This window comes from Callorhinchus milii, unplaced genomic scaffold (genome assembly GCF_018977255.1).
Source record: "Callorhinchus milii isolate IMCB2004 unplaced genomic scaffold, IMCB_Cmil_1.0 Scaffold4, whole genome shotgun sequence".
NCBI classification, from domain to species: Eukaryota; Metazoa; Chordata; class Chondrichthyes; order Chimaeriformes; family Callorhinchidae; genus Callorhinchus; species Callorhinchus milii.
In genome coordinates, this window is record NW_024704745.1 from 26,975,318 (window position 1) to 27,002,534 (window position 27,217).

Genomic DNA, 27,217 nt, shown 5'->3' on the forward strand with positions numbered 1-27,217 from the left:
AAATGTGGCAATTTGGTTGAGACTGTCCAAATTCATTCCAGGTAGGACCTTTAAAGCTAGCAATGAGACAGAGTTAGCGAAGGAAAGATGAACCATGACATCCCATCAATCTGATGTGCATTCAGACTTAAGTCTGAGAGCTGAAATACAGTGTGCTAACCCACTGTGCCATCCAGTCCTTAAGAAGATTCAACATAATGAGAGATTTGTTTTAACAAAGTTTGAATGAACAAGGTCCCTCTGTAGCTGGAGAACCTTTCAGAGGATCATTCAACTGGACTCCAAAAGGAACCCTGGGAGGGCCACAAATTCAAACGTCCCACTAGGTGGCACAAAATATATCTTGAAATAGTTAATAAAGTAGGACCTTTTCTTAATTGGAATGCCCTTGGCAAATTAAGCAAGTACTATAGAATGTATGGAGAATGAATTTATGCCTGAGCAAAGGTTCACTTTAAATGGATGTTCCATTAGCATGTAAGGAAGCATTTAATGAGAAAACTATCTGGCCCATGGAGTCTGCTTCTTCTGCAGCACCATGCACAATTTGCACAGCCATTGGCTTTCCCTAAATTAATCAATTCTACATCAATTAATTCACTTAAATAGCATCTGGATGGATTTCTGGCTCTGAAAATGATATAATGAAAGCTTCTGCCATAAGTAGCAAATGCTCCATGGAGTACTATAGCTCCAGTCCTATTGGCACTATGGGAACCTTATCCCTGGCATACAACTAGTCGGGGCTGAATAATGTACATTATCATGTTAGATTGATATCCTGGAGTGTTTTGCTCGCTTGCCTTTGTGGGTATAAGAGGGGTTTCAGACTGTGCTCCTTCTTGGAGACTTTACTCACAGCTATTTGTCTCCTTTGGGAGATTAAATAAGTTAGAGTAAATCTATGACAGTGCAAATTGTTCCATGCATTCTTATAGAATGACAGAATAACTTTTTTTTATTGATTTTCACTGAGATTCCTTGGAGCTTTTTAAAAGGCTAGAAAGATATGTGCAAGAATTGCATATTTAAACATACAAACAGCTGTGTTAGAGTAAAACATTTGCATTATTACCTACCATCCTTACAAAAAAAACTTTATTCAGCATAGTGCTCTCAGCGTGCATTGAAAACCCTCTATCACAAGTTTTGTTCCAGTCAGTGAAGGCAAATACTGTAGTTAAACTACAAGTCCCTGATTTTATCAAGCTTCACGAGTCGCTTGTGAAATAATGGGGAGCAGCGATGCCTTTGGCATATGCTAACATTTAGATCCAAATCCATGCAGAACAATGTCCACCTTTAATTTGTGGCATATTTCCTTGTTGATTCATTAATTTAGCAGTGACCTGACCAGAACTAAATTAAAGAAGATCTTGTTGCTGCTGTTAACTGACACATCTCAAACGATGAACGATTTCCGTAAAAGTCGGAATTGCAGGACTTGTCAGTTTTGAGTGAGTCAAGTGATGGATGACCTAATAGCTCGCTGTCACAAAAGTCGTGATGCACCAATAATGCGTATTACATTGTAATAAATAGCCCGTGTCACAAATGATGTACAGCCAGTCTGAGACATTCTTGTACTTTGGCTTTTTCAGACATACATGGAAATTATATTCAACTAAAAGTATGACCTGTGGTCATGAAGTAATCTGCCTCCCGATACGATTTAGAGCCATTACATTTCTAAGCATGAAACATAATTCCAAAATGCACGCTCCTAATGGATAGCATTGTAGGTATTTAGAGAACTCAAAGCAGAATAAATCTACTTCTCATATTAAGTTGTACATAGTTGATTTTTGTGTTGAAACCATCATTCCACCACTATCTTGAATCATTCAAAATCAAATCTCATTGAACACTACTTTATCTGTTACATTTGTGAAGACAAATACTACTTATCAAGTTATTTTGTTCAAGCATAAAAATATTCTGATGCAAGAGATAATCACACTACAATCGATTTTTTACAAGATTTAAAATCACTTTATTCATGTTCTTTTATTAGCATATATCAGTTAACATTGAAGACTATACACTTACTAAGAATATTAGCTAGTCAGGAAGCTGTCAGATTAAATAATTGTATATTTAGTCATTCAGTTTATAGAAATCTAAATGTTTAAATATACAATCCAGTTGGCATTGCACTTATTTGATTCAGAAGTAGTTTGCTTGTGGCAGCCTGTGTTAAAAGTATTTCATTTTGAAGACACAGCACTTGTTCTTCTGCAAGTTGCAAAAGACATAAGAAGTGAACAGCACACTGTTCATAACTGCTGAGATATTTGCTTTGGGGGGAAAAAAAAACTGTATTGTCACGAAGAACCCCAAATCTTGTCACTGAACAGACAGACTATCACACCAGTCCTTGTCAGGATCCACTGACTCCCAATTACCGAACGGATCGATTTCAATATTCTCTCACTTGTTTTCAAATCCCTTCATGCCCTCGCACTTCACTACCTATCCAATTTGCTTAACCCCCATTCCACCACCAGCTGCCTTCGCTCGGCTAGCTCCAGCATCCTTTATGCCCCTCATGCCCTCCGCTGCACCATCAGTGGCCGTGCCATCAGCCACAATGCGCCAAAACTCTGGTACTCTCTCCTTCAATCCCTACACCTTGCCACCTCCCTCCCCTCCTGGCTCAGGGTCAGACTCTGCCACTGTCAAGAGTTCCACATGTGAAGGGTGCTATATAAATGCCAGTTGTTTTTGATGAGAGGATTTTAAAAACATTTTTATCTACCTATTAAATTATGTTTCATTCTACATTGGAAAAGAGTGGTGCGAGAGGAAACAATGCCTGAGGAAGGACTGCAAGGTCATTACCAGCAATAAAATTGAGGTATTGTAATGAGCCCTTAGGCTATAGTACAGAGCAAGCACAACGTAACCCCCTGGGATAAAATCTTAAAAACTGAGCATGAGGTTTAAAGTATCTTTCAAGAGGAAAATCACCCTTGCCCCTATAACAATTGTACAAATTGGGCCCAAAGGATTCTACTTTTTTTGTTTCCCTGCAAGTTAACCTTGTAGCTGATGCTGCTTTTTTTGAAGGGGGAAACAAAGACAAGATGTTTTCAAAATTCCCACATATGCAAAACAAATGTTCTCTGGAAAGATTTTCCTCTATATTTTCGGATGTACCATACACTTGCACTATGTTCTGAACTGAAGCATTTAGAGTAGGAATTCAATTGTTAGTCGATTGGGGGAATCGCTTTTCCGGGGTTAATAAACCCTTCCAAAAATAAAATGGTCACTCGATCCACGACTGTTTATGGGACACTGCTGTGCACAATTGGCTGCCACGTTACACCCACAAAGTATACAATCAATTCATTTTACAGTATACTCTGAAGCTCTTTGAAATATCTAAAAGACTTGATAAGGCGTTACATCAAATGTAAAGGATTATTATTATTATTCTTGTTCAAAATAATAAACTGTAGCAAATTGGCAAGTTTCAACTAACCAACAACCCTGTAGAAAATAAACATCAAAAACAAATGTAATGATTTTATACATGCATAAATGACGAGACTATCTGGGGAGAATGGACCAATGAACAAGAGATTAATTGTCGAGCGGAATAGCATTTCCAACTGTTACTTTTTTCAGGTAGGGGAAGGTTCTATTATATATCATACATCAACTATATATAAATGCAAATGTATTATGCATTGTTTGGAATAATAAAATATGTTTTGTACTTAATATAGTGCCTTTCAGAAGAATTTCTCAAAATGCTTCACAGGATTTACTGTGAAGTGTTGTCACTGTCTTTTTTTAGGCGATTGGAACAATAAACAATTTTATCCGGGGGATTGTTGGCAGGAACAATGGGAGAAACTCCTTTCTCTTTCCGAGTAGTGTCCGGAGATCTTTAATGTCCACCTGAACTGACAAATGGGACTTTTGTTTAAAATCTCATCCGAAGGACGACATCTTAAATAATGTAACACACCAGCACTGCATTTAAGTGTCAGCATAGACTATTAGGTTCAAGTTCCTGATTTAGGGCTTAAACCAATAAATCTTCTGACTTAGAAGAGGCACGAATACTACCTACTGAGCTAGGTTGACAAAATATCTCTATGCTTTATAAAGTCTGAGCTGGAGCTCAGATTGGAAGAGGGTAGGCGGAAAATGGTTGAAGATAGTAGTCAAAGAGAACTTTGTATAAATTGTGGGCGGCTTTCAAAACAGCTGAAAACAAAAATATTACAAATAATGTTTTTTTTAGAAATCCTATCACGACGTAACACATTCACAATTTAAACAATAAAAAAATGCCTTTGATGAGCCAGCAGAATGAGTTGGGTTATAGTAATCAGCAAATAGAGACGGTCTTCTAAACAATCATAATGTTTCCTCTGTTCTTTGCTGAAAGTTATACATGTCAATTTTATTGTCATAGTTTACTCTGAAATGCCAGATTTTCAATAAAGCTTGTTTTTCTTTTCACAAGTTTGTTTTAGTTTTAAAGACTGTCAGGTTACACCTGAATCTGATGAATGTATAATTACTTTGACAAAAACTGTTTTGCTCCGATTAGACTTTATATAAAGTGAGGTTAGAAAAAATAGTCAATTTGTAAATCTTTGCCCAGAGCTGACTTAATTATTTTTTTCACTAATTCAATCCAAACAAAAGTAATGAAAAATCCTTAGCAAAAACAATCATTTTATATTTTGATTACTGAAGCTTCTGCTGCCTCTCCTCCAATCCATCAACTATGGTTCACTTTGTGTCCCCTATCTATTTCTTCCCACCATTGGTGGGCCAGTTTTCAACCATTCTGTCCAACTCTTTGGACATCCTATGAAATTCCTCCACCTCATCCCCTTCCATATATCAAAATCCAGCTTAAAACCGCTCTCTTCCACTCCGCGTTCAGCCATCTTCCCCCACCCCCTTCCAGCTCAGATTCCAGTTCAGACTTTATAAAGTGCTTGGAGACATTCACCTTGTGTCAGTGGTGGCAACTTTATGGTCGGTCAAAACAATAAATTTTCTTGATTGAATATTTCTTTATGAATATTCATGCCATAAATCAAAACATTTCTGATCAAGAAAAATATTGAAAACAACTAGACATCTGCAAAAGTAAATCTGGGAGGGGGGGGCTCACTTCTTGACAGCCCTGCAGGCCAGTTCCAGACTGTAGGCCACAGGTTGGCCACCACTGCCCTATGTGAAGGGTACTAATGTAAGTGCAAATTGTTGTTTCTTCTGGTAGTGGAATCATTATAATTTGTAGCTTGTATTAAACTGAGTAATTGGTGAGCATTTATTGGTAAAATCAAGACTGTGTTAAATGTTCCCCTTGGACGAGAAATTCTCCCTAATAGCATTACATTGGATGAAGTGATCCCGCAGGTTGGAATTCTGGATTAGGCCTTGCTTTATGTGGATTCAGAAAAGCAGAGATGCGAACAGTGATAAACTAAAACATTTCAGAAAATTTGTTTGCCTTAGATTGTTGCGTAAAATGACAATCATAGGAACATAGGAACAGAAGGAGGCCATTCAGCTATTCAAGCCTATTCTGCCATTTAATTAGATCATGGCTGATCTGTACCTCAATTAATCCTTTCAATTCCAATTTCCCGCTTTCTCCCCATATCCCTTAACACCTTCACCTTCCAAAAATCTATCAGCCTCACTCCTGAAGGCATGGATGAATCCAGCATCCATGGCTTTTTGGAGAAGATGATTCCAAATTTCTACCACCCTTTGAGTGAAAAAATCCTTCCTAATTTCACTCTTAAATGGCCTGGTTCTAGCTTTAAGACTATGGCATCTTGTTTTGGATTCCCGCCCCAGAGGAAATATCTTCTCTGTATCTATCCTATAAAAACCCTTTATCATCTTAAGTACCTCAACCTTCTAAATGTAACAAATGTTGAGTTCTAAACCAATCTCTACTTCCTAGGTGAGTCCTGACAGATATCAGTGATGTATTCCAGTTTCTAAATGCAGTACATTTAGAAACTAGTAGAATGAAATTTGTGGTTCAATAGGCATCAATCCCAGTATAATCCACACAAAAGAGCTCTTATACAGGCAATACACCCACAAAACACACCCACAAGGAAACTAGATATCAAAGGTACTCATTCAAAATTAACACCTCACCACATAGGAATGCAAATATGTAATAGGAGAGTTTAAAATAGAAACCTGAACCCAAGGAAAGCACAAGGTGGTGAGTCAACATACACTGGAACAATTACCCACACACCACTGGAGGCAGTAAGCGGTGTTGAACCCAGTTGCGAAGTAAATGCCGCACTGACTCCGTGTTGAGCTTCAGGTCATTAAGAGCAATCGCACATCGCAACTGGGTTCAACAGCGGGTATATAATTAAATCAGTGTGAACAATATTTGCTATTGTATTATTTCCCAGCTATTCCCTTATGAATTATTTTTTTGACCAACTTGTAACAAATACACAACATTTGTTAATTATTCAGCGACACTTCAATGTCACTCAGCAACAGCCTGGAGTACTTTAGGTATTGCTAATTCACCAGTACGACCATTCCTAGAAAATTGACAAAATAGAAACAAGTGGAAATAAGGCTCTCCAATGAACTATATGTGGCTCCATCCAGTGAGAAGGGCAAATGCCAACCAAAGTTACACCAATCATTTTATGAGAAGAAATCCAAAATGTTTCTCTTAGAGATACTGAAGCAGATGTACCCCCAGTTGACTAAAACCTCTGACCGTAAAGGAGCCTGGTTATTGCTATGCTCTGAACTCTGATGCTCTGTAATGCCCTGAACTCTGGTGACACAAGGATTTGACAGTAATCCAGACTGATACAATGAAATAGACACCATGGGAAAATTGGCAAACATTTCTTCAACGAGAATGGAAAGCTATCCAGAAGAAGTCATTTTATCATAATTCAAGTGATCAGATGATGGATGCTTAATATGACTCATCTCACCATATTGTGTGCTTGTAAGCAAATTAACATGACTTAATTTGAAGACTTTGCCCAACACCTTTCCAGCACTTCTTCATCCCCTTCGACCAGTCCCTTGCTGTGTATAAGGGTCACTCAACCCAGTTCTGGGATCAACAAATAATGCCACTGTACAAGCAATCTCACTCAGAGAGAGTAAACAGATGTCTAATATGAGAAACATTGCTAATTATATTAATGTAGTAAGTATGCTATTCTCAGTTTAGTTTAATCCTTAAGGCTACTGGTAAGTGTACAGAGATTCCTTTCTATGTGGACCAAAAGTACATTTTTAGCTCAGGAACTATGATCTTGAAAGTGTATCAAACCATTTCCCATCCAACAACAGGAGTTTCTGGAGACAAGCCAGTAATCTCAGGGTTAAAACTGTTTTAACAGCTGAAAACCTGACCAATGATAAATATTAAAGCTGATGCCAAGCTAAGATATAGAAGACTGATAAAGCCACATCAAAAGTTAATCTCTGAATCTAAAGCAAAGTAGGAGCCGTGTACAATAAATTCAATAATGCCATCCTGCCCCAAAACCCAGCAATCCAGGTCAAGAGAACTAAAGGTTCAGACAAATTATTTGACAGAGTAATGTGCATCTGTTATTCTTGAAAGAATTTGATCCTTGTGCTAAGATAAAAATGCTCCTCATCTTTTTGAGCACAAACTATTGCTTTCAGACAACGCATTTCTATTGTATTTGATACTGAAATAAATATTTTAAACCTTTCAAATGTTAATTCCATCATTCATTGCATGACATTCTGCCTCTCATTTATGGTCATTCAATATCATCATATCATTATATGAAGAGGACAATAATCCGGTTATTGACACAATCCTCTGTTAAATGATTCCCACAGCTTGTTCTGTGCTCAGTAAAATAAATTAGTGCTTAGTAAGTGATCATTCATTATGAAGAGCTGCTTTGCTTTAGAAAAAAGCACCTTTATACCTGGGTGTACAAAAGCCTTTTTTATGTTTCCATTTTCCCTTGGAATATCAGCACTGTTCAAAAATGCTGAGGAAAGAAACTAATCTGAGTTACTGTGCAACATCCATAATATGTTCCTAAAGCATTACCTGTAGAATGGGACACTTGATTACATTTATATTGTGGGACAAATAGTTTTTTGTTGCATTCCACAATACAAACTAATTTTACTGCAAAGCAGATACTTTTATTTAGTCCTCCCCTTCCATTGGCCAAAGGCATTTCTTTTATGGTGTACTGTGAGAAGTGGCATAGAAATTGAATTAATGCAATGCCCAAGAGGCAGCAGATCTGTTTCACTTTTGAACCAGTGGCATGCCTTCAGTGACCAAAAATGCCACGCAATATATCACTCCCCGTGGAGCAACACCACATATCAGTTAGAAAATTAAAAACATGACAGGGTCAGATTTTGCAAAATAGTTTGATATGTTCAAGTCTATCATTCTGTGTTGAGCTTGGGGAGGACACAGCGGTAGCACTGGTGTGTCAAATGAAACCTATTTTCTCCTTGAAGACCATATTGATTTGAGTTATCCCAATGCAAAATATGAGGCAAGGCTATTTAAAATGCCATTGAATTAGCATTCAGTGGTATTTAACCACTCCTTTATATCAACTTGTGAAAGGGAAAACAATGCTTTCAGGCACTATTGAGACATGAGTAAAGTTTCCACACTGACCCCACCCACCAATAGAATCCAACTGTCTTGTCTCAGGAGAGTTCATTAGCTTGTTGAGATTGCTGTCATTGTTAAGGTATTCTAATGATTCAGAGACTGTAATTTGTAGTGAGACTTATGGGTGTGGATATAAATACCAGAACATTTATATATTAGCTATGCATTCATTAATTAAAATAACCACAAGCAAGTCACTGACTCCACTATAGTTAGTTTCTAAGACTAGTGCGAGAGAAACTTTCAAAATATTTGTTATGGAACATCCCATTTTCTCATCAAGGTGACGCACCAAAGATATTTGTGTACGTCCTTCACTAAAATCTTGTAGTATTTACAAACTGTCCATAGTTCTTATGACTGTGCTTAATTATTACTCGTGACGAGACAAGACAGCTGTACAGTCTCTCCTGTGAAGCGTTTTGAAACATCTTCCTGATTGCGAAAGGCGCTATACCAAATGTAAGGATTATTATTACTACATTAACAGTAGAATCAGAACAAACATATTGAAAATATTACCACCAACAAGTGTGTTTTAAAGTGTTAACTCATTCAGTATTGGCTTTGTTAAACATTTTTAGAATGTACTTTTGAAGCAAGTGGACAACTTTAAAAAGAGTATAATTGAATAAGAATTTTAACACCATTATGAAATAATCATCATTAATTCACAGACAAAGGCAAGCATTCAGATCTCAGTGCCCTGCTAAAAGCTTCTGTAGATCATAGTGGGCCAGTCTATGGGGTTAGAAGGAGCAGTCATGTCTGAGGTGACTAACCTTTGATCCCTTAGATTGTCACTATTAAGCACACATGTCAACTTCCTGCTGCCTTGATGTCATGGAGATACTGTCTCACTCCCACAGTTTCATTTGTACCCATTTTTTCCCCTTCTCAAAATCTAAAACATGGATTCTGACATTTGAAGCAGGGAATTATGCTACAAAGAATAAGGATGGATATTCCTGGCCATGATCCTTTTGTAAAAATAGGGAATAAATAAGATAAAAATAAATCTTCTATAAGATCGACCGGTTTAAATGAGCTATGTTAAGCAATGAAATCATCCTTTTCCAATAAACACAAGAAGAGTTTATTGAATTATCAATAAAATAATAATCCTTGAATTTGATATAGCACTTGACAACATTGTCACGGCATAACAAAGCACTTCACAAAATATTACTGTGAAACGTATTGTCTCTGTATTTATAGACAAATACGGCACACAGCAATTCCCCACAGTCATGAAGTAAATGGTCAATATTGTGAGCCAGAACATGAGGAAAAACTCTCTTTTCAAGTAATGCCATGGGAACTTTACCATCCACCTGAATAAGAAGATGGGATCTCTGTTGAAACGTGTCATCCAACATTGGAGTGTCAACCTGGACTGTGAGTTCAAAGTCTCAATGTGGGGCTTGAAACCTCAAGCTTCTGATTCAGAAACAAGAGTATTCCTTACTGAGTTAGGGTGAACTGTTAAACCAAATGGAATCAAAACATTAGGTTATGCTTGTTGACTCCATTCGTTTTAATATCGTTTTCAGGACACAATGAGTGAATGTAATTATTCATTAGATTCAGTGTTGATGAAGTTTATTAATTGTAGAAGGCACATACCTGTTATCCTTGATTTGTATTGTCTAACTTCCTAGTCTAATTTGTTTATTCAAGCATAGCAGTGGGAAAAGTAGTTGACAATTGTTGAAAGAAATGCATACATTTTGACTTTAATTGAAATATAATGAAGCTTTGATACCTACAAATGCTAGTCTGTAAAATGTAATAATATGAATCAACCTTACAGTAAATTTACATTTGGCAATCTAGTCCTTAATGATTTCTGAAGTAAAACTATTTTATTTTAAAAAGGCCTCAATGCAGCAAAGCACAAATCTGAACAAAATAATTTTTCATTCCGATCAGTGAAGCATCACTAACAAAGATCCCTCGTGGTGGTATTTCAGGTGTAAGCTTACTACAGGCAAAACATTGTAGCATCATGTGATAGTTATCAAAATACTAAGCAAAATTGTGGTCCAGCTAGTCAATAATTAAAGGTCACCACCACCCAATGAATAAATATTACTCCTTTAATAGCTAAATTGAAAAATGCATGAGAGATTAAAATAAAGTCATTTGAGTCATCCGGAAGTTTGATGCTCAATGTGGGCCTTGTTAGCAAAGCTCAGCTGAAGCACGATTGCACAATCCATTTTAAGAAATATCACAGATTGACCCCAATATTATCAATATAAGTACACAATAGATTGTTAGGTCAGGGTATTAAGGGATATGGGGCAATGGCAGGTAACAGGACTTGAGGTACAGATCAGCCATGATCTTATAAAATGATGGAGCAGGCTTGAGGGGCTGAAGAGCCTACTCCTATTTCTACATTGCTATGTTTCTAAGAGTAAAATGATACTGATTTATTATGAAACTATTTCAAATGAAACTTGGTGCTATTCTCAATAGGAGTTATTCTACATGAAGGTGCAATATAAATATGAGTTGCTATTAATGTTAATATAACATTGGGTCAGTCAACATCATGTAAAGTGGTACTTCACTATCAAATGACAGCATAGCTTACAATGGTCATGTGTTAATTACAACTACATTGATACCTTTTTTGGTTCTACTTTCGATGTACCTTCATGGGTATTTATATTGGTTCCAAGTGTAAGTATAAGCTCCTATCAGTTATCAGAAACATGTCATACCAATCTACATCTCCAACTCCAATGCTTCTGACACAGTCAGCCCAACTTTTCCATTTACCAGCTGTGTTATTAGCCATGACAATGTAAATGATCATTAGATATACTCACATCTTTGGAACTCCATCCCACATTCCCTTTGCCTCCCTCCCTCGCTTCCTTCAAGGCAAATTGCAAGACTCTCCTCTTCGATCACGCCTTCGGCCACCTTTCCTGCCCTCCAAACTCCCTGATAATAATAATAATCCTTTGACAGAGCTTTTCACGTCTTCTGGAAGTCTCAAAGCACTTCACAGAATATACTGTAAAGTGAATAGACTGTATATTATATTTGTGGCATGTTTCTGAGCCCATTCCCCTGCTCAGGTCCAAATTCCTGATTGTCCTGCACCTTGGGACGTCCTCCCGATATGAAAGGCACTATACAAATGTAATTTTATATTGTATTCTATTGTATAAACAAGGGCTTCATTCATTTGACACTAAACATAGTGTAATTCATCTTCTAACCTCCATCTTTATTCTGCACGAGAGCTGCTGCTGTTAAGCCGACGATTGAAGAATGTGCTGAAAGCTAAATGTGAAATACTCAATAACAACAACTTGCATTTATATAGCACCATGCGTGGTGTCTCAGTGTGCTTAACAATGGTAGAGCCCAAGGTCGAGTCAAGGGAAAGGGGAAGGTGACCGTAGGTGCGGTCGAAGAGGAAGGTCTTCAGGTGCAACCTGAAGAGGGGGAAGGAGGGGACGTGATGAAGGGAGGGAGTTCCAAAGTTTCGGGGTGTAGTGAAGCGGAGGATTTGGGGGGACACGGAAGAGACCCGATCCAGTAGAGCAGAGGCAGCGGGTAATGCTGTGGGGAGAGAGGAGGTTAGAGAGATGGGCACGTGTCAAGGAATGGAGGGATTTAAGCACTAGAGTGAGGGTGTTCAAGTCAATCCATTCTGTGATATGGAGCCAGTGGAGTTTGGCAAGAACTGGAGTAATTGGGGTGCGGAGTTTGGTGCGGGTGAGAATGCAGGCGGCGGAGTTTTGAATGAGTTGAATTTTATGACTAGTGGAGGAGGGGAGACCGGCGAGGAGGGAGTTAGAGTAATGCAGCCCGAGAGGTGACAAAGGCATGGACAAGAATTTTGGCAGCTTTTGGGGTGAGGTATTATCGGAGACGGCCAATGTGGTGGAGGTGGAAAAAGGGCTACTGCTCAGGGACTTGATGTGGGGGAGGAAGGATAACTGGGGATCGAATCTGATGCCTAAGTTGCGCACGGGTTTGGAGCACAGGTACTCACCGATAACAGAACAGCTGTAGAGCGGAGTACATGAATACAGGTGTGAGCACATTAGGTATTGTGCTAACAATCCATCTCATGCTTAAAAACTCACAGTAAGCACATATATTTTGTTTCATAAGAAACTACCTCATCATCTTCAGACCACATATCTAACAGGTTCTGCCCATTTCCAGACAATTTCCAATGGTGATATCTCAGAGAAATGTAACTGCTCATCTCAGTGGACATCCCAATGAATAAGTGGGGATCAGTTCTGCTATTGAAAATGTACGAGCATCTGCTGAGAGCTGTTATCCTGCCCTCAAAGCTGCAGAGAGGTTAATAGAAGCAAGTGAGCATAATCGTGAAGGGAGACAGAGTAGAGCAAAAGATGTCACATTATCAATATGAAAGTTATTGCAGCTCGCAGCACTGACTGTCAAGATCCTGCAATGGTACATCTCTGACTGCTGTCAAGTTGCACACACACATAATTTCATAGCACACTACACCTTATAAATTCATTCACATCTAGCGGAAAGCATTCCAGAACATATAGATCATCCCACTTCATGTATTACTGTAAAGTTAGAGCACCAATTTCAATTGGATTTTGACCTCTTAGGAGTTCAAGCACATTTTAAACCAATAACTGTGTAATCCTTTTGCATTCTATGAAATTATTTGGAATCAGTTCTCGACTTACGATGAAACACATGAACTATAGTTGTATATGTTATTTATCACAGCGAGTCACTTAACAATGTCCAAAAAACTATTCCTCATAAACTCTTGGACTAGTTAAGTTCATTGTCAAGTCTTCTTTTTCTGTTTCATGAATATTTCATCAGCAGTATAGGAGGCTGTTAAATAATACACCATAACTGCACACAAAAGGAGCTCCAAAAATATTATTTGCAACATTACAAGTAGGCTAAGAAGTTTTTCTCTAAACATCCATTGCAATACAACATGACAACAGGTACAACTTTCCTTTTTCAATTTCTGGTCAGCAGTTGCCCCTGATAGAAAATTGATCATCCATGTCATGGCTGTTTGTGGAACATTGTTGAATGCAAATTGGTTACTGTGTTCATCTACAAATACACAGCCACTACACTTGAAGGAAAATTCTGTGAGAAATTTTGAGACATTTTAAACATGAAAGGCGTCATTTCAAATGCTTGGATTATTAATTTGGGTTCTTAACAGTTTGAGCAAATTCAACTTAAAAGAAAAACAGCACGAGCCACAAAAAAAATAGAAGTACTCATAATTTAACACCTATTCGACAATCATTCATAAAGGCACAAAGATGGATGACTTGGGAAATAGATGTTGAACAGGGTCAACTCTCCTGATGTTATGGTTGAGATTCATTGTCAGGAAGGAAGCTATAAACTACATGTAATCTGTTCTACATCTGATCAGCGAGTCCTTGATGCTGTCATCAGAAGTAAAGAGGAAAAATGTTCCATTCTTTAGGTCGTGCCTCACACACCGTGAATATAAAAAATTGACAAAAAGCTGCAGTATCACTTTTCTAATAATTTCATTGTCGGCCTCTGCCATTCTCATCCAGAACTCTGCCGCCCGCATTCTTACCCACACCAAACTCCGCACCTGGATTACTCCAGTCCTTGCCAGACTGCATTGGCTGCCTGTCCCAGAAAGGATCAACTTCAAGATCCTCAGTCTTGTCTTCAAATCCCTCCACTCCTCTGCACCCCCCTACCTCTCTGACCTCCTCTTCCTCACAACGGTGCCCATTACCTTCGCTCCACCGGGTCTGGCCTCTTTCTTGTCCCCCGAAACCTCCGCTCCACCATCGGCGACCGTACCTTCAGCCACTACACCCCGAGGATCTAGAACTCCCTTCCTCACTCCCTTTGCCTCACCCCCACTCTTCCTATTTTCAGGTCTCCGCTGAAGACCTTTCTTTTTAACTGAGCCTTCCTCCCCCTCCCCCTGGCTCATCCCCGGGATCCGTTACTGTGAAGCGCTCTGAGACGCCATCCGGCGTGGAGGGCGCTATATAAATCCAAGTTGTTGTTGTCTTGGATCAATATCACCAATTTTGATTAACAACACCATTCATGGTGTGCTTTAACTTTCGAAGATGCAAAACTACCAATCAGATTTGATTAGTATAACTCAATTCTGACCAATATCCATCAGATTTGGATCATAACAAAACAGTTTCAGAGATTTATATAAATGTAGTTACATAATTAGTTACATTGTTAGAGCTTAATAAGACAAAAAAAACTAGAGCATTATGAAATTTCCAGACATAATGCTTTTCAAACAATAGCATAGAGAACAACCAGAAAGCTTCCATTACAGTACATTTCTTGCAATTAAAGTAAATAATTTCTATTGAAAATATTAGGGAAGGATGTGCATTGAGTCCATTGAGAGATTAATAAAGAGGGGAAGTGTATCCTGATCAGCTTACAAAGATTGGGTTCGAAAAGTCCAGCCAGCGGTGGAACGAACCATCCGGTTCAGCCTGGGACAAAAATTGCAGACCAAAAACAACCAGCTTATTCTGTTTTGCAAAATATAAAGTTGGGAACCCAAGAACAGGGGAACCAAAATCACTTGTATTCTATGGTCAACAACTCATTTAATTACTAAGACAAAAGGACAAATAGCTTCAAATTGGTTCAATAAATGGGTTTTCGATGGGAGGAGTAAAATAGACAATAGTCTGCTTTTATGGTTGCGCACAGTATATCGCTGTGGTGTCACTATCAAAGTTCATAGGCAGCTGACAAACATGTTGTGGGAAGCTGATAATAAAGGGTATTGAACATCTTGCAACTGTTTTCTTGTTTTGCCACATCTGTTCTTATTTCTTCTTCTGATGTTGCATAAAACTTGGACACTCGAGTAGCTTGAATCTTGGGTAGAGTCCTGCCTTCCTGGAGGAGCAAATGATGCACTTGCATCTTCTCATAAAATTTAATGAGAGTTATACCAGCTATCATGCTTAGATAGAGGTTCTGTAACTCAGTAATCAAGATTGTAGTTCTAGAAGTCATCTTCACACTGGTTAATTGAGAAGCAACCTTCACCTAATCAAAACAATTACAATCAAGATTGAAATTCTGAAGGTCAGCTTGACACTAACTAACAAGCACAAATATATCTTACTTAATGACACAATAATTCACTGCTGATCACAACACAACTACCGCCAGAATCCTCAAAAAAGAGATTGTAGTCTATATTCTGTAGCTTGTTTCTATAACATACATCGCATTCATTTGAGGCTTCCTTTCTGTTGGTGTGGCAAACCTAACAGTCAGTGTGGTCTGCATAGTTGAGGAATTATTGACTTAGGAATTCGTGAAATACATTGCTAGGAATAAACTTTCAATATTGCTTGATTCAACAACAAAGCTGGTAAATATTATATATCAATTACCAGTTAAGTTTACACCTTCATGTGGTGAGAGACAATAGCAATTGTCAGAATTACTTCCACAAGAAAAAGTAGCTTGCTAATTATAGCATGCTCTGAATATAGCAATGGATGCTCACATTTGTGATATATCAAGCAAAATAGTTCACTTCCATTAAGAATGTATGCAGGTGATATTGAGGCATTACTGAGTGCTGACTACAGAACTCTGTCAAAATAAACTGGTAGATTGCGACAGCACGCCTGCGATGCGACTCATACCGACAAGAAAACATCTGCATACTTGGTTCAATGACAAATATTCAGCAAAGGGATGGCCGTTCACTGCCCAAGAAACATCTGCCAGCATATTCTAACCACTTGGCAATATAGCTTCCTTCAGGATTCAAAGCATGTAATTCATTGCAGTCCATGAACACCAGAAAATGAAGAATGCAGCAATTTCACAGCACTCGAATGATTCTGGCCAACATCAGAAATGAACTCTCAAGCAAAGTGCCAGGTGATTCAAGCAGAAGACATTGCTGGGATGCTTTGCAAAACTAATATATAAGGTGAGATTTGACAATATTCACTTTGAGTAAATCAAAAGCCAATTTACCGCACACTTAAACATTCCTCCAGTTATGAAGTCTTCAAAGAAATGTATGATAAATCATGGTTTCATTTGCACCAGTGCATTGGGATTGTATTCAGTTTAAAGCTCTCATGTGGCTTTCCAATAACAAGTAATACTATGTCTTGTGTTTGTTAACGTGCACCTAATTTATTTTTATGAACCAAGTCTGCAAATATCTAAGCATAACACTCTAACTCCCTGAGACTTTGAGATATTATACTATTTGCTTATGAGTGTATCCTTTGTACTATAATAAGCCTTCACACCACAGGGAGAATGGGCATTAGTGTTCCTGAGACAAAATGAGAATCAATTATGATTATCAACTGTTGCTGTCCACTAAGGAAGGTCATAAATGGCAGCTTTGAGTTGCATTGTGCAATGGATACAATCTATAAGAACTGCAAATTTAGTAACAACTATTGAAGCCAGTGGTAATAATTCAATTACTCATTTCAAACTTGTATTAAATGCGAGTTGAGTTCAATCCTATACTTCAATCAGTTTTTGTTTCCCAACATTGAGACTTTCATTTGTGATTATCACATAATATTATTTTTCCACCAGTTTTGCCCCTCCACATTGAATTGATGATTCCTGCTCCACTAAATCATTATTCTTCACATGTGAGGCTCGACAATGGTTTTAAGAAAAGGGCTTGAATGGCAAAACAGCAACTAAAATGGCGTGAGCAATTTGAAAGGGAACCACAAGAACATCACAAGGACCCACGGGCACTCTAATCTGATATTGTCTTGGAGCTGAGTTCTCATGTCTCAGCATGATGTACATAGAGCTCCTTACACAAGATACACTTTACTTCCCAAGTGTGCTTTTCCGAAAGCTGGTGTCATTCGCGTTACATTTCTCATTCCAGTGATTTTTCAAACCCACTAATATGTCAACTGGCTTTTCAACCACAGGAGATATCTCATCTGAGCCTGATATTTTTCGGGGTCTGAAATATCTTGTTTTCTTAGGCATAAGATTCATTGCCTTAAAATGTAAGATTGAACATATGTTAAATTCATCTTAATTTGGAGAATTACTGCAGAAAATGTGTCTGCCAATTAGGACTTTTTTCCCCAAATTGAAGGTCAATTTTAATTTGGAAGTTGATTTCCATCATCATTTTTCAGCACTGCAGGAAATCAACATTCAAATTAAAACTGAATGTAAGACTGTTTCCCAGGAACGGGAATCTTGGCTCAGGGATATTGAGGCCAATGCCTGCACCTCCCCTACTTGTGCCCAGGCCAAGATATGTTACCTCAGCAAAGACCAGGATCAAACCAGGAGCCTTCCAAGTCCTCATGGCTCAGTATCACACCAGGTGGCCTATTTACTCACTGAACCATCAGTGGAGCGATATTGAAATCTCTGACAAACTTTTGGCTGAACTTTTGTGCACATCAAGGTGAAGCATACCAATATTTAGCAGTCTGTGTGTTCAGTGATGTCAAACACTTTGTGATTATAGCATACCATAACCAGATGCAAATTATCGTTCCGTCAACACTGCCCTGACAAAGTGCCTCAATACCACTCTCAGAAGTGCACTCCCTAATCCAACAGTGCGAATCTTTCCAATGTCCCACACTATCCATCATTGTTTTCTTGCTGAGTTTCCAATTTAAGGAACAAAGACTAAAACTGAGCAATCTTTGTGTACTCCTGACAAAAAAAATCACAACAACTTTCTCAAACTGAATCGACCCATACCCAACATTCAATTACGTACTCTCAGATGACACTTTTATTGGCCTACAAATATTGCACTGAAACACCCATATTAAAGCCCCGAGCTATTATATGATGTTGGTGATCACTCTTGTAATTCACAGAATAACCGGCATGCAATATCAAAGGGATCAAATCACAATTGAGCGATATCTATTCCCCACCCCCCCCACTCCAATTAAAATGTCCAATGTATAATGCATCCTAAAGTCTACCCATAATCATTTTGTAAATCAACTTTTATTCTTAAAACATAGCTGTGTGAAATACTACCATTGGCTCTATATGTGAATACCACAATGGTGTGCCGCACATTATATCCTGGTTTGAAGCACCGCATGTATTTTTACATTTGTGGAATTATTATCATCATCTAGAATAATATAGCTGCATGATTTTCTATAGCAAATCCTAATTTTGCTCTTACTCATTCAAGATTGTTAGCTGCTGGAAGGAAATTACCAGCAGCTTATGTCAGGAATGATTTTATCCCCTCTGTATATCTATCAGCACATTTCATTTGTCTATCTAATCATCTTCATAATTACCATTGGATATTTTATTCTGCAGGAATGAATGACGTTTCCACTGCAGAGAGGATAGATAATTCGTACAAGTGAAACCAAAATGACAATTTTCATATGTAAATGATCACTTAATACCTGACAGCTAATGTGCAGTATTCTGGAATTGATTTAAAGACAGCACCGGGTTCATCCGCTGTGATAGAACAAACAGCATCTCTCAGCAGTGACAGCCATCTTCCCTCCTGCACAAAACTCTAACCGACTCCCACCTGCAACATTCCTTAGCAATGGCTATTTCCAGTTTTAGAATGAATGCCAGCAATGCGTTGTCACTGGTACAAGACCCAATATGTCTGAGTGACTTACTCAGCAGTATGTGGAGAATTTGCAACCAACAGCACTTCACAGCAATGCAAAAACACTGAATGTTCTGTAAACACTTGTTTAAAATGATTAACAATGGTCAGCTTTATTCCAAGTGAAACCCATTTAATTTCACTGACAAATAGCTGCTGTGGTTAAATAAAAGTCTATAAAATCTTTGCAGGCATTATATTGATGAACATAAAATAAACCACTGCCCATTAAATGGTTTAAACCTGGGATGTAACTCCCATACTTACAATAATGGATCATTAAGACACATGAACCTATAATGCATTAGACAGTGATCCAGTGAGGCAAGATAAATCACTGCAGTTTAACAGCTCAGTTGAAAACAAACCCTTGGGGTAATCAAGCTAGTTTTCTACACAAATAATTTTATAAAAAAGTAATATTACAGACACGATTTCTTATGTATGCCCATCCATGACCAACATATTGTATATGATTTGCCAACAACAACTTTATATAGCGTCCTTCATGCAGGACGGTGTCTTGGATTGCTTGCCAAAGGAAGTTTCAGGAAGAAAAAACAAAAACAGAAGTTGCTGTGAACACTCAGCAGGTCAGGCAGCATTTATAGAGAAAGGAAAGGGAGTTAAAGTGGTTTTAATAAACCACTTTAAAAGCAACACTAGGTTCGCATTAAGTAATTTAGCACTAGTTAGCACTTTCCCCCCAATCTTAGAGTTGTTTCCGTGTGTAACAATCTTGTAATTAGTATAAGATCTCAAGTGTCAGGAGGAGGTTCTATCAGCACTTGTGTAAAATGACTAACAAAGGTCATTAACGTGATTTATCTTAAAATGTAATGACTATGTAGTTTGTAGGCAGATACAACAGCCAATTTGTGCACAGCAATGTCCCACAAATAGCCATGACAAAAACAACAATAACTTGCATATATATAGCAACCTTCATGTGGGGTAGAAACCCAGAGCACTTGACAGAGTCTGACCCCAAGCCAGGGGGAGAGGGAGGGGGAATGTGACCGTAAGCATCATCGAAAAGGAAGGCCTTTAGGTGGGACTTGAAAGTGGGGAGGCAGGGGGCAAGGCAGAGGGATTGAGGAAATAGTTCCAAAGTTTCATGGCGTAGTGGCTGAAGGCACCCCTAATGGTGGAGCGGAGGGGCCAAGGGACAAACAGGAGGCCGGAGCCAGCCGAGCGGAGTCAGCTATGGAGGGGTAAGCAAATTGGATAGGTAGGGAGGTGCAAGGGCATGAAGGGATTTGAAAATGAGTGAGAGAATCCTTAAATCGATCCATTCGGTAATTGGGAGCCAGAAAATCCTGCCAAGGACTGGGTGATGGGAGTATGGAGTGTGGTGAGGGTGAGTATCCAGGTGGTGGAGTTTTGAATCAGTTGAATTTTGTTTACGGTGGAGCTGGGAAGACCAGCGAGGAGGGCATTGGAATAATCCAGCCGGGAAGTGACAAAGGCGTGGACAAGGATTGTGGCTGCTTTGGATGTGAGGTATAGACGGAGGTGGACAATATGACCTGAATGATCAATTTTATCTGTGAGATTGTTGGCCATGACAGTGGGAGATACTCCCTCATCTTTTTGAATTGTGCTTGGGATCTTCAACAGCCATTTGAACAGGCAGACAGGACCTCGATTTAACATCATCCAATCTCCAACAATACAGGATCCTCCAACATTGAATTGGACTATGATTTGAAAGTCCCAATGTGGGGCTTGAACCCACAACCTTCTAACTCTGAGGAGAGAGTACTACCAATTGAATTAGACTGACACCTATGTTAGAATGAGGGGGTACATAACCTCGACTTATTTGTGATATTTATGGAATGAGCAAATTATCAAATACAGCAAATTAGCAAGTTCTTATTTAATTTTGTTGTTGTTTTCACTTGTTAAATAAATGTTGTAAGCTATCACTGGTAACTGTATATGCTATTTACCCATGTTAGTGAATTTGATACAATTTAAAACAATAAGAACAACAACTTGCATTATACAGCAGCCCTCATGCAAGGTAGCATCCCAGAGTGCAAATAAACAAAATAGAAACAAATTTATATTTTTATAATATAAAAAAATATCTTGAAGAACTTGACAAGTAATTACTGCCAAGTATAGTGACTGCATTTGTAACCATTTAGTCCAGCGAGATCGCACAAATGAACACAGTCAAATAGTGAACAGTCAAGTTAATCTGTTGGTCAGGACACCAAGCCACAATCCGTTTCTCTGAGAATGTTATTGATGCAAAATAGAGCAGAAGCTTTCTTGCACGAAAAAGTTACATAGTATAATATTGACTAGCAGTTGTGGAGTTAACAGCACCATTGCTCCTGGATGCCCAGGTAAAGCAGGTCACTTGTGGCGCAGTGGATGGCAGATGCAGCGAAGAGTGGAAGCCAATCCGCTGACTGGATTGCTGCTAATTTTCACAAGTGTGTCTACTAGGACTGGTGTTGTTAGTGGGATTGAAATCTGGCACAGATGTTGTGTTTATTAAAATAAATACCATTGGGATGTTACACCAGTGGGGTTGGATTATCATCACAAATGATCGGACATAAAGATAAAACATATAGCAATTTCTCATTATTTGCTGATAAGTACAATGATTGCAAGTCATGTTTTCAGTTGTTACGAGTACCTTCTTATGAAAACATACATCCTCTCTCTCACACCCGCTCACAAATGTTCTCCCTCAAGCCATATAGCTGCTATGTCAACTGGACAGGCAAGCGTCCCATTCCCAGGCTATCTCTACAGTCAGCTGCCAGGATACACAATGAAAGCATCCCAGTGAAGACTTCTCCGATTACATTTGCCCTCCTGTTTTTTCGGAGGATTACTCTCCTCCACCAGAGCTCATCTTCACTACTCACTTACATGTAGCAGCCAAATGCAGTAGCTTAAAAATATACTGAGGGACCACGATTATTTTTNCTTCTGTGCATGCTTTACACGTTGCAGTACTGATCTCAAGTCATGATAAAACAGAGAAGAGGGAGTGGGGGAATCAAAGGTGGTGGCTCTCAAACCAGTTTGGCAACACAAAGAATGTTCATTATTGAAAGCTTCAGACATAACTGGATGTTGGAAGTCAGCTATCCAACACAAAACACCAAATAAGCAGATATTTATTTCCTTCAGCCTGTGTAATTTTTCCTACTCTGCCCCCCGCCCACTGTCATTCATATAATCCCAATTCTGACATAAATTAAAGTTAGATTTTAATATTGCAGATATGATATGTGTTGTTGAAACCCCAACCCCTTTTAAAAACTCCCAAATAATAAATCCGATCCAGTCTTAGCATGCAACACTATTTTGATCTTAAAATTTAAAAGCCTACAGAATTGTTGAACACTATTAAATGCTTCAGTTGGAAGGCAGACTTTTATGAGCTATAGAAAATGAGTTTCCTAATTAAGATTGAATTTAACAGGGTTCCACAATTCTCCATTGACTTAAATGTTAACATAAAATGGTCTTACAGGAGAAAACATGGTGGAATTTCAGGTCTTATGTTTTGCTGAAGAGGTTTTTGAAAAGAAATGTCATGGTTTATCTTTTTTTTATTCAAATATATTCAATCACGTATTAGTCAATTAGTTATAACCATTACAAGATGTGGGAAATATTTCATCCCGATCTTGAGCCCTAACTGATGCTATTACTCAACCCATAGAAAGCACCAGGATGGAACAATGACTACTGATTCTGCTCCAATTCTAAACTACAAATCAGGCAAAGTAAAGCTACAGGTTATAAGGTTAATATATCATGCATGCTATGGGAACTTGGAACTTTATACACTGGTGATTTTATAGAAACTAAATTTGTTACGAGAAAGTTTATTTGCAAGCTATGCGATTTTAGCTGATGGACTTCAGCAATACCCCAATGGGTTCCCTAGAGTGTGTTTTGGGATACTGCTGGAGTCTAATCAGGTAAAACCGCATAGTTTGGCTCTTGCCAATCTGCGCCTAATACTTTCCGGAATTAGATAAGCAGGATGCATCCCTCCAGCAAGACGCATGCATTCCATTCCAATAAAATCTCTGGAATGAATCAATATGCAGAATAAAACTTAATAAAATACATAACAATTTTTACATTCGATATAATGCTTTATCGTAACATTGAAATGTCTCAAAACATTTCATAAAATTTGCTGGGTGTTGTGACTGTGTAGGTGAGCACCCTAACTCAAATTGTGCACAAAAGTGTCCCACAAAGAGTCATCAAATTAATGATTGACTTTATCCAGAGATTGTTATCCAGGACACCAGGAGAATCTGAGTTCTGTTTTTGAGTATTGCTATTGGATCTTTAACGTCCACCTGAACATGTAGACGGGACCTCAGTTGCAACATGTCATCGAAAAGATGGCATCTCTGACAATACAATGCCCCTCAGAAGTGTTAGACAGATTATGAACTCAATGTCCCAAATGCGACTTCAACCCACAGCCTTCTGACTCAAGAGTGCTATTAATTGAGCCAGGCTAACACTCTGTCTGTGCTCTGTCACTCTGATTCCTATAAGAACGATTACAATTTCCAATTAAGACCACATTGCCTACTGTAACTTGAACCTGGGTCAGTCAGAACAGAAGATGCACATACAGGCCTAATTCTGCAATTCCAGCATATTCATACAGGTGAAGGTTTATGTGAGCTCAGTATCTCCAGCACATGTAAATCTTCCCAAACTCTAATCTTCTCTGCTTCCACCCAACTCAGGCCCACATACTACTGCTTTCAATCGGCCAGTCTCATGCAGTTAGGCCCCAGCTTCCTCCGGCCTCTCCTCCAGCAGCAGCATTTCTCTGTGCTGCATTACAGGGAAAGAAAGGCTTCCTGGGGTTTAGTCACTCCCCACACCCCCACCCGCCATACAGTGAAAAGGGCCCAACCTATCCACCTTCCACATTGCAAGTTCAGACTCTGTTACACTATGATGGGAAGTTGTGTTTTCCTTATTAGCTCATACAGCAGAGTACCTGGTTCTAACATTTATCTCTTAGCATCAGATATATTGCACAGGATGAAGGATAGTCTCCTATTATTTCATCAATCTTATTTCAGAAAATGGATAACATTAAGAGTTTTGGGCTTGGCTCTGATATTGCCCATTGCCTACCTAAACTCACTGGGGTCTATGATGAGTTGATATATAATGCAAGCTATCTTTTTGGTGCAGATTCATAAGGGGATAGCCCATTGTAACCAAAACCAAAAGGGGACTTATGCCAACAATCAACAAGCCGCGGACTCCATTGCCACAGCTCAAACATAAAGAGCGGCCAAATGGGCGATGTACTGACGTCCTTTTATTTTTACTGTGTGGTCAGCAACCATTCAACTGTATCTCAGTATAAGGAAAAAGGAAGGAATCAAATAACAAATCTCACCAGCCGGCAGGAAATGAAACAAGACACTACATTAGACTTACAAGTGTCATTTTGTTGTTGTACATAGGGGAAATAGTGAGAAACCGCCTCATAATAATAATTTAGACAACAAGAAGCAAATATTCTTAGATCTCAAGGTTTCAGACACAGATATCACATTCCTGTTATTAAAGGGTAACAACTGTGAAACAGAATATAGAAAGTGACATTTCACAAGTGCAGAGTCATATTACACTCTTATTATTAATTAGTATTATTTTAAGAGACAGGTGCATCTGAAGATGAATTGTTCTGAAGTGTTGCAAATGCACATCTTTGTAAATTAGTTACAAAGTGGTTCACTCACTTCTGTTTTTTGCCTTTCAAATCATTCAGATATCCTCTATAATATATATTGTCAAGTGAAGCTTTAACTATGGTTTGTGTGAATCCGCAACATGAAAAACAGTTGTTGTATTAAACCTGTTGACACTGGCAAGTTATTTTTCTCTTCACTCAACCATAGTTTTGTAATCTTTGGAAACAAAATACACCATCATCAGACTGTGGAAACTGGAGATGTTGGATATGGAACAAGGTAAAAATCTTTCCACATTTGTTATGCTTTCCATAGACTGTAGCTTGCAATCTTCTGACACACTGCACCACCAACAGTGTCACATTGAGGGTTCTTCGCCTCTCAAAGTACGTTGTAAATGCCTGAACATGTCTAATGACAAAGGTTGGTAGTTCAGGGAAATAGTTTCTTGGTTTATATGCAACGTTATTAGGATCTATGGAACGGAGACAAGATAATTCAATAAAAGGGAACTTAAGACATTTCTATTTGACTCATGATATGTTCAATTAATTGATGTGCTGCAAATGCAGAGACACAACTATGCAAGACAGCATTTTTGTAACATTAGTGTATCTAACATGTTTGACGACATGCCCAAACAGTCCCAGGCAGCAGAAGAATCACACCTCTGAAAATATAATAGCACGCCTCCCCATACACTCTATAGGCCCACCAGTCTCACAGTCGTCATGTGTCACTTATTTTATTTAGTTTTCTGTTATTGGTCAACTACCCAAGAAGTAACTGCTCTCAAATCATAGAATATTACAGCACAAAACAGGGCATTTGATCCATCAAGTCTGCAAAAGTGTTTCTCTTTACGTGAGCCAATTAATCTACGACCGCTCTCCTGCTCACTCGCCTTACCTATTAGCATTCCTCAGCTTTAAATCCAAGCGTTACTAAAGAGAGTGGCCCTGGTTAGTGCCGGATAAGCCAATTCACAAACCAGTTTGTTTAGCTGCCTTGAAATACCTCGGCATATCAGGTAGGTGGGCAATTGAAGCATAACATTTACGATGTTGGCTGTTCAGATATATTCCTATTAAAGTTTTGCTGAGACAGATGCTAAAAGCCTTTCTGCATGAGAGAGCTTTGAATGGCCTGAGTATTCTATTAGTTCCCTTTTTTTAAAAAAATGTTTGCAGATAACAAACCTTGTTGGAGATACCAAATGGATTATGTTGCTTGCTTCTTCTGGAGGGATAGTGCTGGTGATCAAAGTTACATACTGAAAGAAATCAGACACATCTCACAAATGATAGAGCACACTTGTTGACAGAGGATAGTTTCCTTTTCTTCATTCCCAGAGGGAACCTTAACATTCACACAGAAAAATCTCTTACCCAAACTAGTGCCGGAGGCATTTTTTCTCCCCATCCTGATGCCAATGACAATGAAACCTTTCAGAACAAGAAGGGATTTTTGAAAGCATTTTCACCTACTCCCTCCCCCCCATCCAGGAATGGCTAAGAGAGTTAACAGACACCCACCACAAATGGTGAAATATTCCCAAAATACAACACAAACAACTGTCAACTCTCCTCAGAAAATGAGACTACAGTTCAGAAGGACCACTTTGCTGCCTGCAAACCAAAAAGGGACACAGTGCATCCTAACTACTTGAAAGATAAAAGGAAAGCAGTGTGAGCAATGAGATGTATCCAATTTATACACAAGATGCATCCACAGTGTAATATACTTTCCAACCTCTTCCCCTGCATCCCATAGTGCACGCTTACTTATACACACACGTAGAACTGAGTAAATGTCTTTTCTCTCATTCTCAGCTAGTTTCAGTGAAGTCATCTCTTTATAAAATGTTCACTAGATTATGCTGGCAAACATCCAAAACCTTGGCATGTATTAGCACTGGTTAAAAGTGAAATCAGAAAGTATATTTTCACACAGAAGATTCTGAAGGGAAAATACACTGCCCCAGAAAATGAAAAACCAAGAAGCAAGGCTATAAAGGGATATAACAGGAAAATGGGATTAAGAGATCTGCCTTGATCTAATAACAATGATTCACAAATACAGAGGCACCAGATATGCCCAGACAGGCAAAGTGGTCCACTCCTGTTCCTATCATCCAAA